Source organism: Rhyacophila brunnea, unplaced genomic scaffold (genome assembly GCF_057557595.1).
Source record: "Rhyacophila brunnea isolate RB1 unplaced genomic scaffold, BYU_Rbru_1.0 scaffold_45, whole genome shotgun sequence".
In the NCBI taxonomy this organism is placed as follows: domain Eukaryota; kingdom Metazoa; phylum Arthropoda; class Insecta; order Trichoptera; family Rhyacophilidae; genus Rhyacophila; species Rhyacophila brunnea.
The window spans coordinates 208,562-225,377 of record NW_028233120.1 but is presented as its reverse complement, the minus strand read 5'-3'; the positions used below and the strand labels follow the sequence as shown (position 1 = coordinate 225,377).

Here is a 16,816-nt window from a genome sequence, read left to right as displayed (position 1 = left end):
GCCTGAGAACAAAAACTAAAAATACGACTATAAATATAGCCCTTAAATAAAAAATACTTGTATTATTTAACTCATCCCTGAACTATATTTTAAAATGAATATTTAATAAAATTTCCTAAATAATAACCAGGCTGATATTATAAGATCATATATCTTACAAGAGACAAATTAATTTTATTTTTGTTCTAAAAATATTGAAACATACATTTTAATTTCAGACAAAGCCCGTTAATTATTTATTATATACTTCAATTTCGATATCATAAAATCCAATAAGTATTTATCTGTTTGATTTCCTGTAAACTCTTAGTTTGGTATCACTGATAACTTTTAATTAATTGGAAAAATACTGCCCCACGTATTCGTGTTTTCCTTTAATTTACGCCTAAATTTTGTTTTAGTAAGGGCTTTAACAACAGCTAGCCTCGACTTTCTCTCTCTAAAACATATACTATGAGCAATGAGCTATACACCATGAACTGAATGTCTTTTATAATGTTTTATTTCCAAATTTACTCTAATATATTTTTATTGTTGAGGATGCAGAACATCGGTTCTAGTCTCTCAATATATCTTGGCATTAAATCTGTATAACTTTTTCGACAATCTAAGATGCACTTTTCTATTCACCTCACAAACATATCATTTTAAATAAACATGCTTTTGCATGAATAGTCTAAGTATCTGAAAAACCTTACATTGTTCACGCTGGAATCGAAAAATACAATATTTGACCATATTCAAAAGAAGAGCAGTTTATGAAGATTAATCAGGGTAAGGTGTCAAAAGATAATTCAAAAAGTTGTGCAATGTTCCCAATGGGCTGACTACGTCTCAATTGATAGAAAGAAATTTAACCCATAAATAAAAAATATTTCTTGACTATATTTTATATTTTTTGCCAAAAAACTTTTCATAATATTTTTTCTCACTTCTTTACCATTTATAGGTATTTTTTAGAATAAAATTTAGCTTTTTTGATTCTTTATAATATTATAAATAATCTATAATCAATTTAAGTTCGCTTGTTTTTAGTTTTTCCTAGTGCATTATTGAGAATATATAAAAAAATTGCCATGGCAAAACATGGAACAGGTTCGCCTAATTTTATGCTGATTCAATGGCCAAATACAGCATCAATGATCGAGATTACATAATATAATAACCAAATATTAACACAAAATAATAAAAAAAAACTGTTTTTAGAAAATCCATGAATTATATATAAAAATATAATAATGAAATAAATTGAAGAATCAAACAACTTATCATTTATATAATTCAAGTTAAAGAAATGAAAGAATCCCGAACTATTTTACCTTTTATAATATGAAAGCTCTAAATACACATTATATATTTAAAGGAAGTTAAAATATCTGCAGAAAATATCGAAAGACAACCTTTGAATATTATTTAGAACAAAATATGTGTTATCTGATGTATGTAACAGAATTAAATCGTTACATATAATTAGAAACATATAATTATTTCATATTACTTTACTCGTATAGTCAGCAAATATTAAACATTATAATTTACTTTAAATTTTTTTTTTCATTTATTAAAAAATAACAAAAAAAATCAATAAAATTATATAAAGATTTTTTCCACATACCATCGTTTTCTTACACATTTATTTTATATATAAAAGGCTTAAATTGTGGTATATAAGTCATAATATCACTAAAGATTTCAATTTTTATTTGGATATAATTATGTTGGCTTTCTCACATCAAAACGATTATTTATAGATATAAAGGCACAAATGATATATTAGAATATATTTTAAAACATATCTATACATGCAATTCAAGCTCTCATTTATATCACAAATATTTATTATTTCCAAAAAAAACGACATCAAATTAATTCAAGTATGGCTTAATAGTTTCGTCACCAAGATTGATTTATACACAAATATTTTTTTTTGTGTTCTGAAGCAGTCTTTATAATATGTGAAATTCACACCTTAGATCGGTTATATTTGTAAAAAACTTATTATGTACTCAATTTATTAGTGTGCAGAAGCAGTTGCTATTGGTTTTAGTTCGAAAGCATCTCCATAGTATTTTCCTACAGTTACACGATTCAAAATAATATATACTTTGATTTTAGCCATTTACATGGAAAAGTCTATTTGAATGCTTTAATTGCCAATTAATTTTTATATATTATATCATATTTTTTTGTGCCAACACTCTAAAAATTAATTTTTTTTGCGAAAATATATCCAAGAATAGAAAATATTTGTTTGGATTTATAATTTAAAAAGTGGTATAGTATAATTTTAATTATAATTTTTTTAATTTTTCAAATTTACTATGATTAGAATATTTTAAATTGAATAAACAATTTTCTATGTGATAATTTGAGATTTGTAATTTTAGTTTGGCTTTTATCATATTATATTCGAGATTTCTGGATAAAATTTATAAAAATAGGTATTTTACATAGAAAAATAATATTTATGAAAAAAAATACGAATGAAATTATGTTATTTTACTGAATCATTTGTATAAGAACGAAAAGATAGCATTTGTTCTAAAAAGTAAACAGTCTTTTTATATATTTTAATTTAGAATCATCAAATTTTTAATATAATTATGGCATCTCTTGGGTTAGTAATATGCTGCTTAGCTACGTAACAAAATATGAAGCAGGTTAGGTTTCTATATTCAATTTTTTTATAGTTTAAGCTCTATATTTATGTTTATTATACGGTTAAGAAGCATTTACAGGCATGCTTATATTTTATCAAATTATAAGCCATGGTTTACATAAATTTTCATTTATATGGTATTTAGAAAACATAATTCTAGTTCAAATTGTTTAAAATATTGTATTTTGAGAAATTTTGCTGAAAGGGGGGGGGAATAAAGACATTCTGCACAAAAAAAGAAGACTTCTAATTTCTTATATTTTACATCAAATATTTTGATAAAATTACAATAAATTGTTTCAAGCATATTTTCTAATAAAATATTGTATTTCAATGTATATTATGCGTTATTAAAGTATCAAAAGAATACATTCATTCACTTATAAAGGGGGGAAATAAAAGCTTCCCTATGACAAATGAAAAAAAAATAATAAGATGTGAAGTATCAAAAGTATACATTTATTTTATTATAAAGGGGGAAATAAAAACTTTCCCCTATGATAAATGAAGAAAAAATAAGATGTGAAATTATAAAAATAACAATTCCTTATTTATATATAAAATAATTCAATTGACAAGGATATTCTCTATTCATTGAGCATTTTAGTTTTAATATTTTCCTTAAATTTGAAGATAGTCGGTTACAAAATATCTGCAGTTAATGGAATCAGGACATCTATTTTTATAAGAACAAAGATTACTAAAGCCCTTTTCAAAAATAAAAGTAATGTATCTTGTTTTTTAATTTTAAAATAAATAATTTTTTTTTTTTGTAGGATTTATTAATTTGAAAAATAAGGGGCCTAAAAATTAATAATTCGATTTTGAATGAATACAATCAAACAAATAAATTTAACAAGAATAAAAAAATATATTTAATAGAATTTTATAATTAATTTATGCCACATGCAGCCTCAATTTTCGACGCATTTGATCTCAAATAGGCAAAAACGATCATATATCCAAAGAGCTTTTCGAGAGGCGAAATATATTTTCCTTTTATTATCTTCTTTGAAAACCAAAGAATACCAAAAAAAGGTTCCAAGTGAAGTATTGTCGTCATTTACCTTCGTATTCTCCAACCCGAATAAATTGCATAAAATCATAATAAAATTTTCGTAAATATATTTTATATTATCAATAAAAACGAAAGTTTTTGTGCATTTTTGCGGTTGATCATCACCTTTTATAGTATGGGAATACGTAACGTTAAAGCTCAAGGTCATTTTTTTGTTGAATTGACTGATCTCTTTATATTTTTTTTCGGTAATTAAACTAAATTCTTTACACAATTCATCCATTAAAATATTGTTATCTTTTCTAGGTGCACAATCTATTCTGGTCCCTTGTAAATTCGGCTTCCCTAAATACATATTTTTATGTAAGACTAAACAATTGATATTTTCTTCTGTTGATAAATCATAAAGAACAATTTTATTTACTTTTCTTGGAACAATAATTCGTATTCCAGCATTATTAATTGCGTAAATATCAAATTTATCCAAACAGCGCACAACAGTGACAATCGCTTCTTGCACTATTTCGCCTGTTTCGCAGGTTAGTCTAAAATTTTTTCTGAGCACAGTGTATTTATATAAGAAAATGTAATGTTTGATTTTGGAGTTATATTGCTCACCCGAAGACTTAAATATGCGATTATTCGGAGTTACATTTTTTTGCAGATTAACTTCTGAATCATCTATTGTTTTTTCCATGGCAGATGAATCATTTTCGGTCTCTTTAATAATATTGTCGCTCATAAGTTCCGATAAATTTCCGGATATATCTAGGCATTTTTGACTTTTGTTTAATTTGTATTTATATTCCTCAAACAATACATCCGGGTTTATATCATCATTAGATGCAAAGAAAGTAGAGTTTTTGATCGTATCCTCTTGTCTGAAATCAGATGTGTGAAGACCATCGGGTTCTACATCATCATATTTAAAATTTCTATCTCTGTCATCTTTAAAAATATCATGACATTTGAATTGACCATAAAGATGCGGGTTAATATCAATTGTAGGCGTTATAATCCCCTGGTTTAATATATAAATGTTATCAACCGAATATATTTGCTTGTGAGGAAGTGAATCGATATTATCTGCGCTTTTTTTTAAATCTTGTTCCCATAATTGTTCATTTCTTTCCGGAAAAGTTTGTAAAAAAAATGGACCAGAAGTATGTTGGTTAAATCGATTGAATTCAAAATCATTGTTTGATGAATACTGTTGATAAATATTTTCATTTTGATGTAAACTCAATGGAATTCTATTCACCTGTGACATAGTTTGACGATGCAAATTTTGCTGTGCAAATAGAATTTGTTGCTGTTCTTGTTGATATTTATACATTTCGGATTGATATAGCTTAAAACTATCGCCATCAGCGGATTCCGCTAATAATAAAAACACAAAATATATGAACATATTTTTAACGCGAAATTTTAGTTAATAAATTAAATTTCTGAAATTTTATTACAAAAAAGGAAAGAAGCAATCAACCCAATCGGTACGGTGTATTTTATCAAATTACCATATAAAATCATCATTATGCCTGAAACCATCTCAAATAAGATGAGTGTGAGTGTTATCTGAGATAAGAAGAGCAGTAGATGAAAATAGATCAGGGGAAGGTGTAAAATGATGCATCCAGGAGTTGTGTAATGTTCGAAATGGGCTGACTACGTCTCAATAAATGAAATTGATTCAAATAAACTTACGCATAAATAAAAAATCATATTTTCTTTGTTTGGATAAAATTTTGTAGAGGGAACCAATTTATTTATTTGACCAAAATATGCATATTTACTGCAAAGTAAATGTACCCAAGGTAAATGTTGTTTTTTCATATATTTATCGTTATAATCACTATTTATATAATTAATAATCTGCTATTCAGAGTTTTAATTCATAGTGCGTGCAGATAGCACTTAGCTGTTGATCAATGTATATTTTTATCCTAAAATCACCCTTTTAAATACCAAATTCATTTTTATATATATAAATACGCAAATAGAAACCTTTTTTAATCAATCTTAGATGAACTATAAATATTTTTTATATACAAATATCTTCTTGTTTTGCCTAGGATTGTTTTCATCATGAATATATTAAAAACATCTTATTACTTGCATATGTGAACTTTTAACAATATTTATGTGTTTATTTGCCTCCGATATACCTAAAAATTGTTTATATGTATCTTTTTTAACTTTAGAAATAATGCAGAGTTAATTATACCAATCAATAAATATAAGAGTTGTAGGGAGTGAAAATACCCGTCTATAATGATCATTAAATTGAAACCAAAAAATTATAACGATTTTAGAGCCCCAATCAAGCAATCCATATAGATAAGTATAATTGAACCCTATATAACAACTATAAGGATATTGATTTTCAATTATTTATATTTATTTTTGGTATTTTACAAACAAACAACGATTTAACTGACAAAAATATTTATAATTTTAAAAAAAACATAAATTGTATTTTATAAATATAGAGAGCGTTAAATTCACGCATTTAATTACTGTATAAAGTCTTAAATATGAAAATTATACAATCTCATAATATTGAATATTTTGATTAGTGCAAATATTTGACCCAGAATCCTCATTTACAAGCAAGAAGGTTATTATTCTTATCACACAAGGGGATTCATTTCTAAAAAATGATCAATGCCTTCAGCTGACACAGGCAAATAGAAACATGGCAAAATAAAAATTTCATCTTTAAACATACATTTTATTGTGGCGCCAAAACAAATTGACTCGATTATTGAATTCAATCAGTATATATCAATGCTAGTCTTTATATGACGGGATTTTTTCTGGTGCGGTGGTCGATTGACTTTCTAAATTGCAAATCAGTCAAAAAATTATAAAAAAAATCAAGGTCAGAAAATGAAAAAAAAATTATATAAGCATGATGCCTAGACCTTGAGTAAAATATTTTAATAAATATCCTAGGTTAATCATTTTTTACGAATCAAAACTTAATGCATAATTTAAATCACCTTTATTTTTTTTATAGATCTTGTTTATATTTGTATAAATAGAGGTTTTATAAATATAATATCAACAATTATATTAATCAAATTATGTAAGTGAACATTCCTTCAGAGTGTATTGGTGTGATGTTATTTTTAACAGAAATTTTTTCAATAATAAAACTTATATTAAAATGCATCAAAAGATATAATTGATAAGAAGTATCATCGAGCCACTATTATTTGCAATTTAACTTAGAATAAAACCCCTCTTATATGAATTAGAAGAATTAATTGAAAAATATCATGTTTTTCGCGTATAATTACCTTTAAATTGCTGATAGATGGAAATTTAAACCAAAAAAAAACGTAAAATGCAAAGAACGGCTTTCTAAAATACTAATAAGACAGATTTTAAGCCATTCTCCCAGTGTTAATATTAAAAATACGTCTATCATGTTTATAAAGACATTACACATTTAACTTATCAATAATTATATTCGAATTAATTAAAAATGATTTAAATATATATAACGCCTGGTTTACGTTGTATATGATGTAAATTAACTTCAAAAATATTTTCGTTGGTGTTCTAGCTGTAAATATTGTGCTGAATTTGGCACAGGAATTTTTAAACATTGAATTGCGCATAAACTCATTACATATAATTCTGCTTTCAAATGCATCGTTTACGAGGATATTAGAATATTTTTTTTAAGAATTTGTAACCCATGTCGCCCTAATTTATAGAATTAGATTGCTTATTTTATTATTATTAAATAGTATTTTAGAATCAATATTTAGATTGAAATTTTTTCGGTATAAAGGTTTTCATAGTTCTGAATTTTTACGCTCAATCGGTCAATACGGAGTACTGGCAGTTATCAAACGGATATAGACTTCTGTTATCAAGGTGCTAAATTATATTTTTTTTTGGAAAAATAGCAATTAAACAATTTCCATTTTCATCCAGTTAATGTGTCACAATTCTGAGTAAATATGCAAATTGGGCATAATTAGATCGACGAATATTTATCGAAAACTCGTATTCCAGATTACATATTCTGGTTAAATTATCGCTCAGAATTATACCTTTTTGGCTAGATAATTTGTTTAATAATCTTATTTTGCGATTTACAAATATCTTTTTTAACGATGTCTTTGTGATATTAACAAAAAAAAATACCGATAAGGAAGTTTTATTTGATTATTTTAAATGTACTTTTATATTATTTGTACTCTGTATTAGATTACTTATGCATTTTATATTCATAATTACGCATTAATCAAAAAAACGCTTTTCTCTTACAAATATTTTTTTTTCATAAAAAAATGTATTTTAATCTTATTAAAAAAATCTGATGGCAGATACACCATGTTATCATAACAAACCAGTAAATTTTTCAAATCTAAATTTATAATATTACATTACGCAAAATTATAGGTTGGTCTATATTTACTTCTCTAAACTTTGTTGAAAATAAGTGTTTATTCAAGTTTATTATTGATATTTATAGCATATGGAATTTAAAAAAATAATAAATACAATTCTGGCTATGAAATGAATCTAATAGATTCCAATAAGTGCTTCAGGTTCAGTTAATTATATTTTTCGATTTATTCCAATATTTTAAACCCATAATTTAAATTTATTATTGGTAAAATATTGTAAATTTGATGTTCAAAAAAAGAATTACATTCAATCACATGAAAAAAATTATTAATGGTAAAAATTTCGATGGTAATATAAAAATGCAATATAACTTAATTCAAACTGTACAAAACTTGGCATAACTCACGAATAATTAAATAAAAAATATTTATAAAGGAACATTGAAAAATTTGGACTTGATTACTAAAGAAATAATATTACAATGATGAATTAAATTAAAGTTGTTTTTATATTGTTTCGTTGGTTAATGATTTGATTAAAAAAAGTAAAAAAAAGAGATGAAGCTTTAATTTGATAAATATTAGAGATGTTATCGGGAAAATCTATACATTATTGAGATTGATGCATTTTATATGCTTTTGATTGTTTTTATGTCATATATTGTGATTTGCATGTGTCGTAATAATATTGGAATCTGCTATAATTTATCTGAAAATTTCGACATAATTATTCTAATGAGTAACCCGAATTTTTGGTTTTATAGGATATATTTAAGAATTTGAAATAAAAATATAATAAATAAAGTCGGCATGTTTTTTTTATCAAAACTCGGAAGAAATTTAGCTTCATGTTAATATATTTATATATCATATTTTATTCATTAATATTTACCTAGTAACATTAATTTTTTATTAAGTGTTGCATATTGTTTTTAGATTTCTTATGTATCAGGAGGATGGTATTTATACTTTTTTATTGTTTATGTCTATTTTAAAATTTTAGAACATAATATTTTTTTTTAAAGAAACCATATTTTATTAAATTACACACAATCGGTTTTAAAAATTCATAATGTCACATAATAATTAATTTTTGAATGCGTAGGATACGTCAATATCAATATCTATGCGAACATTAATTTTCGTTAGCATGATCTTACTTATATAAAATTCATTTTTACGGTGCAAAATTATTCGTTAAATTTTGGTTTTTGTTTTTAAGCCCAACTCGCTTGATCTCTCGTGCGCACAGCTTATTAATACTTTTGGCTGTTTTCTCTTTTCTGAAGTCTTCTTCAATACTTCTTCTCTGTTTAAGACTTATTAATTCAAGAGTTTTTCTCAATCTAGTTGGTTTCTTCGAGTTCTTTCTGATGCCTTTTATGATATTGTGTTACCACACTATCCCAAATTATAGCATATGAAAATAGTTTATCTTACTTATATATTTTCCAATTTCAATTTTATGTTTATATAACATAACAATTGGTAATTATATGTTTTTATTCCTTTCTTTTATAGTCACATCCAGAATAATTAAATACACTTTTATATATATTTTTCTAGTTATTTATGGTTTAAATAAAGCCTATTAGTGTTTGAATTTATTTACAATGTATTTTTGTAATCCTGTAAAAGAACGAAAAATCAATGCAAAACAATTTTAGTTATGCGTTAATTTTAGATTTAACCTCAAAAATAATTATATTTCGCATGCGCATAACATATATATACTCTTATCCATATACTCTTCTCTTACATTTTTTTACGATATATCCCCTCTTTTCAGACTATTATTTCAATTTTTTCCTCAATCCCTTAGTTTGAATATGTGTCTCGATTTGGTTTGTACCTTCGAGTTTATAATTCTGCATTGAAGATAGATTTAAATTTAAATGTGCTAGTTTTTATATTACTTCTTTAGACCAGGCAGGACATTTGATGACTCTATAGAACAAGCCATATATATAATTTACTATATAACGTCATTGTTACAATCACCCTTTAAGCATGTTCTCATTTAATAATCATAAATTCAACTGTTCTTATTAACTATATTGTTTATGCGTGAGTTTTCGGTTCCACTGGCATTTATAGTACCAGAAACATGTACTATTGTATTTCGAAACCACATTATCACATATTATGACATATATTATATTATTGTTCAGCTCTTGCAAAAAGCTAGTGTTTATTCTAAATTAAATTATATTTGCTAAGTTTCTAGTTTGCTTATTATGTAAATTTTTGATATATACAATCCAATTTTAATAAGTTTAATCAGTTTTGCTGTTATCACAAATATATCAGTTAGAACATGGTAAAATCCAATAACATCTTTATTATTTGTCAAAATTTATCACAACTGTATATTTTCATTATTTCTTTAACGTGTATGTCTTCTGAAGTTCTTTTTTTTTAAAGTTACATTTTTTGAAAAATTAAGTGTACAATCGCATTCTTTTGCTTATTCCATTTGTTTTTATCTCAAAATTCCATATAACTACTGTATGATCGATGTTTGTTTTTGATTTTTTCACTGTGTTGCGTTCTGACTTTTCCTCTTATAAAATATTTCTATCTTGAATGCTACAAAATTATGTTTCTTATTTAGGCTTTATATTTATAGTTTTTTTATCATTTTTTATAGTCTGGCTGTGTCAATCATTATTTTGCGGCGAACTCTAAAGGGTTTTTACATGGTTTTATTAGCTACATATTACTTTTTTTTTGTTTCGGATCGATCGATTCAATACAGAGCTTGTCTATGTTATAATTATTCGTACATATTTTTTATACTTAAGGTTGCATGGGATATTCTAGATCTTTCATACAGATTTCTGCTTTTCATTGTGATAGTCTCAAAAACATGACCAATATTTGGTTCATTTTTTCTTGTAAATAAATTTAACATTCTATTGCCCTCTTTTTGTGTGTAAATAACTTTTAAATATGAAAGATTATGCATTGATCCCTCATCTAGTACCTTGTTTAAAGATTTCATTTTTTCAAAGTCTTTTGGATCTTACGTCAGAGCATCTAGGTAACACTTGACGAATGATATAACATGTTGATATAAATATGTAAAATAAATTCGGACCTTTGTGATTTATTTTACATAAATTGATTATTCTAAAATACATCACAAGTAATTATAAAGAAAATATATCCATGATTTAAGAATTACTATAATTTCTATCCTCAATACAGGAAAAACTAAAATGATTTTAATTACATGAGTAAAATAATATACAGGGAATAATATATAATTTATTTATCATGAACACCCTGTTATTCTAACAATAGAAGATAAAATTTAAAAATGTGCATCATTTTAAAGCAATGTGTAGCTTGGCTCTTATAAATAACATACGCAAATACTGTGTAGGATTTGAAAATGAAGTAGCATTAAAATGGTATCATCTGAAAATAATCAAAACACGACAGCAGCAGGATTTGAACCTGCGCGGGTAAACCCAATAGATTTCAAATCTATCGCCTTAGACCACTCGGCCATACTGTCTAAAATGAAAGAATTATATAAATAGAAATTTAAAAAATATATAAAAATTACAGCTAATTTGTTAAAGATTTAAAATTTGCTCATACACATTAATTTTTTAATAAATTTTGAAGGATTCACCATGTTGATTCTCTAAAAATGATTAAAATATAATCTTAAGAAGATTTTGAATATAGCATATTTGTCTGATAATATATATGTATTTTTTTGGTGGCTTTTATAAAAAAGTTATCTTGCACACAAGCAATAATAAAGCACAAAATTTTAAAATAAATTGAAAATTTCATGACTCTCATTATCAACTCTCAAAACTTTAAATTTATTTTTTCTATACAAAATTTAGTAAATGCTAATGAAACACATCAAATACCAACAAAATTAATGGTGCTATATTTAATCATACTTATGCTAAAAACAATTTTCTATAACTATTATATCAAAAACTAGATCAGGGCAGTTTATATTTTGCTATTATCAAGTATATGCACAACAAGTGCTTATCAAAGTAAGTTTCACTTTCATTTTTATGGATTATATGCTTCATGTCTAAAGTATAAATATTTAGGCCTTTAATTTATGCACTGATTGGATTCTTCCCATTAAATTTTTAATTTAAATTGAAATATTTTTTCATATTTTATCAAACAATTTCGTATCCATAATTCTTTGAAAATTACAATTTGCATTAAAATTCGGCAGTGTAATAATTTATATCAAAAATTGCAAAGTTTAGATTATTTATTTTTTCTTACATCTTAATGTGGCAAATCATACTAGATACTAATATTTAATTAATAAACCATTATTATTTTAAAAAAGTCGTAAATATATTGTAGTCATAATTAGACAAAAGGAAAAAAATAAAATTCAAGCTTCTTAGAGTATTCGGCAAAAAAAAACCTTAAATTTTAATGATTCAAGGCATTCGATTATTTTCATCCATAGCTCATAAGTAATATTTTCAAAATCTGATAAAAAGAATATTAAGATTTTTTTATTTAAAAATCAGTATACTTTTTCAATGCCCAAAAATAGCCTTTCCAGATATATAAAAAAGCAAAAATATTCCTTTCACTTGTGTGTGTTTTTATAAGACTGAATGTTTTACAGTCTTATGCAATGAATAATTTCACACAAAAAAATTGAAAAACTTCTTGCAATATAAAAATCAGAAATTAAAATAGATGGTTTCCCAATATAAATATTGCAGCAAAGACGAGAAATATCAGTATAATGACTTGGATTGGTTTAAGAATTTATTTTTCAATTGGTTAAATTTATCACGCCACAAATGATCGCTAAATTTTCTTTTATTCTGAATGTTTATCAATTGCATGATTTTATACTAAATTTAATTTTTTTGGCATGTATTTTTACCAATAATAAATACTTTATATATTTTTAAATGAATCCAAAAAAAGAGTTAAAAAAATTTTAAGCCATATTTTCACACATAAAAAGCAATTTTTGTATGCTCTGCTTTCATTCACATTTGGATATCATTTATAGATAACAAAAATATTTACTTTTTAAACCGCATTTTTAAGCAGTATTTTAGATGAAAAATTGAGAATTGTGGCTAGTTTTTCATGCTCCAGGCAAAGATATTTTGCTTCTTCAATAAATTTGAATCCAAAAAATTACAATCTTGAATTCTATTCTAGAATTTTGTTGCTATAATACACTCTATTGACAATAGAAAATCCGAACTAATTTTATTTAAGAACTGATCTAATAATCCTAATATTTATTAATCACAGCAAATTTTATTCATGCTAAACATTAATTTTTACAATCAATACTATTTTTTAATGGCACTAAATCAAATGAAATTATGTTTTTTATAGTATGAGTGTTTCGAGATATAATGATAGAAATCAAATTTTTTAAGTTGAGCTAAACATGAAACAAAATATAAATTCTATAATAATGAATAGATAAATACCCGGGTAAATTTAATTTTAAAAGACCCAAAACACTACATTTTCATCTTTTTATCTTGAAAATTTGCTAATTGTCTCAACAGAGACCCATTTATTGCACATCAAAGCAGATTGATATGGACGGGAAAACCTATGATATCAGACACACAAGATTATTTTAATTGAAATGTTGGGTGGTTTTATAATATATTATATTTTATAAAAGAATTAGAAATTCCATTGATTATTAATAATGTATTCTATCGTAAATTTAAACTTATTTATGTAAATTAAAATCCGACAGCAGCAGGATTTGAACCTGCGCGGGTAAACCCAGCAGATTTCTAATCTACCGCCTTAGACCACTCGGCCATACTGTCTTAATTTTAGATAATGTATCTACAAATAAATATATAAAACATACATCTGTGTAATTAATCAAATTTGCTAACTTGAAAGAAACCTTTATCATATTTCAAATGAACCAAAAATATAAAGAACGAAAATAAATATACTTAATTATAGATTTTAAAAGCACGCAAGAAACCTTTACCTTATTATGAAAGAAATCAAAAAAAGCATACAAATAAAAAAAATATTCGTATAAATAATTAAGTTTTATAGTATGCAAAAAACCTTAACCTTATTGTAAATGAAACATAAAAAACAAAGATGAAAATATAAAAATATATCGTATAATGTAGCTCGAAAAAAATTCCATCTTATTTTAAATGAAATTTAATTGTTTATTTAATTAAGGAATAGGTGAAATAACATATATAACATGAAATATAAAAAACAAAGATAAAAATATATCGTATAATGTAGCTTGAAAAGAATTCATCTTATTTTAAACGAAGAATAAAAAACAAAGATGAAAATAAAAAAATATATCGTATAATGTAGCTTAAAAAAAATTCCATCTTATTTTAAACGACACATAAAAACAGAAAAATACAAATTAAGATTATAAACAAAGAATTTTGTAGCATACAGGAAAACTTTCTTGCGTTTTAATTGAAAATTATCACTTAAAAAAACATAAAATTCTTATAAATTTTTATTCTAATTTTTTTTTCATTTAATCAAATTTTTTTAATTCTACTATACTACTAAATTAAAACTTGAATTGTAATCTTAATCCCGATTAAAAAAAAGGACAATAAATTTTTTAAATTAAAAATATTTGATTTTCTGAAACAAAGGATATAATACAAGAAAATTAAAGAATTATAAAGAATCAAGAATAACTTACTGTAAACAAATTTAGATAAAAAATACGATATTAGGTTTTTTTTTGAAAATTATCACTTAGATCGGTTTTTCATTTAACAGACAGAGCCTTCTCATTTTTTTGAGAAACCAAAATTTTTCCATTTGTAAAAAATTTGGTATGGTCTTCCCTCTATATAAGAATTATTTCTATTATTATTTAATCTTAAATAAAAGAATATTTAATCTGGTTTTTTTGTTGGGTTGACCTATAAATATTTACTGCACCCCCATAACCAAATTATTTTTATCTCTAGATTAAAGATTATGTAAAAAAAATGGGTTTTTTATTTTACCGCATTATAATATATGGTTATAAATTCTTCTAGAAAGAACTTTGAAAATTCGATGTTGAGTATCCATATTAATTGATAATAAAGCATTAAATGTTCGAAATAGATACATATATTATAAAAATTCAGCTGAAAATGCGCAATATTTATCACATAAAATATTTTACATATACTTATGAATCAGTTAACGATTTATATTTAAAATAATAGGAAAAATTATCATATAGACGGAAATTATTAAGACAAAAGCTAAATACTTAAGTGATTTTCACAGAAAAATTTCATTTATAAATATAATATTAATATAAAAGCACACGATTCCCTGTCTTTCATTCTTTGTTTTTTTAATTTAATTTGAGAATGCAAAATGTCATGATATAGTTTAATCTAACATATTAATACACTATTTTACCACATAAAAATATTAAATTGTATCTTACGGCTGATCAGGAGTTATCTTTCGCTATAGGAAATACACTTTTTTTGTTTCTTTACCTATATTTTCGAAGAAATATAAAGACTAAAAGTGAAGAAATAAATAATATAAATGAACAAACAGCACACAAAAGAATATAGTCGCAAAAACTGTGGTTATCAAGCAGAAATATAGATTAGTGTCGAGAACAGAATAGTTTGTCTTTGAGGTGTATGCAATAAGACACATAATCTTTAAGAAGAAACTGTTTTTTATAATACATGACTCTAAAAATATACAATACTTCGAATTTTCGAAATTTGGATGTAAAAAGCAAGAATAAAAGAGATAACACACAATCTTGGCTTTGTAGAGATAAAATTATGTAGAATATTGTTATAATTACAAAATATAATAGTTCCGAAATATTAAGAAACATTAGATCAGATATGCGGTAAAAGAAGCGTGGTATAAATAGATGAGTATAAGTTTAGCAAGTGTAAGTACATATGGGCAATTCAGTTGATGGTTTTTGAAGTCTTCGAAGGTTTGAAAAAGATGAATACAATGAAAATTGGTTGTGGTTATAAATTGAAAAAAAAATGGTTGATGCTATAAAGAAGAACAAAATAATTTATACTATATACTAAAAACGTCATATTGGTGGAAATAAATTTTTTCTGAACACAAGACTTTGAACCATTAAGTGAAATTTATTGATCTCAAGACGAGTGTTCATAAAAATTCATTTGAAGGATGTTTTTTAGGCATGAAAAGGCTTTTTTTTATTCCAAGAAATAACAGTAAAAGGGTAAAACTTTTTTTTTGTAAAGATACACAATTTATAAAAACTAGCAAAATCATCTATGAGTATCATTAGTAAACATATATTTTAATTTTTATGGGTTTTTTTTTGGTTAAATGATGGCATTTAACACCCGGTGCTCCCAATTTTCCTAAATCCCAGATAATTTCAGATTTTAATACTTAAATTATCTTTTGCATTCCCTTTCTAACATTATCATTTTCTTCCATTTTTTATTTCTACTTTGTTCTTGCATGGAAATTCTATGCCATCTAAATTGTAATTTGTGATAATTAGATTGATAAAACAGGTTATATTTAACACTATATTTTTTGCTATCAAAGATTTATTCTAAATTTCTTTATAATTTTATAGGTGATTTCGATCAAATAAGAATAATTGAGCAAATTGAAAATTAAAAGTAAATTTAACTCACTGCTCCAAACTCAACCATAAATTAAAATAAAATTTTTCTAATGAGTTATTGATAATTTTTTTTCTATGCAGATTTTCTATAGCTTTATTTTGTTACTTATTTACAA

The 16,816-nt window shown here is 24.5% G+C and overlaps 2 non-coding genes across 2 annotated transcripts; both read right to left on the bottom strand.

Moving 5' to 3' along the window:
- Nucleotides 1-11,485: 11,485 nt before the first annotated feature.
- On the bottom strand, nt 11,486-11,567 carry TRNAS-UGA (transfer RNA serine (anticodon UGA)). The gene has a single exon. It is a non-coding gene; the product is annotated as a tRNA-Ser (tRNA).
- A 2,220-nt stretch (nt 11,568-13,787) lies between these two features.
- On the bottom strand, nt 13,788-13,869 carry TRNAS-AGA (transfer RNA serine (anticodon AGA)). Its single transcript has one exon. It is a non-coding gene; the product is annotated as a tRNA-Ser (tRNA).
- Nucleotides 13,870-16,816: the final 2,947 nt, after the last annotated feature.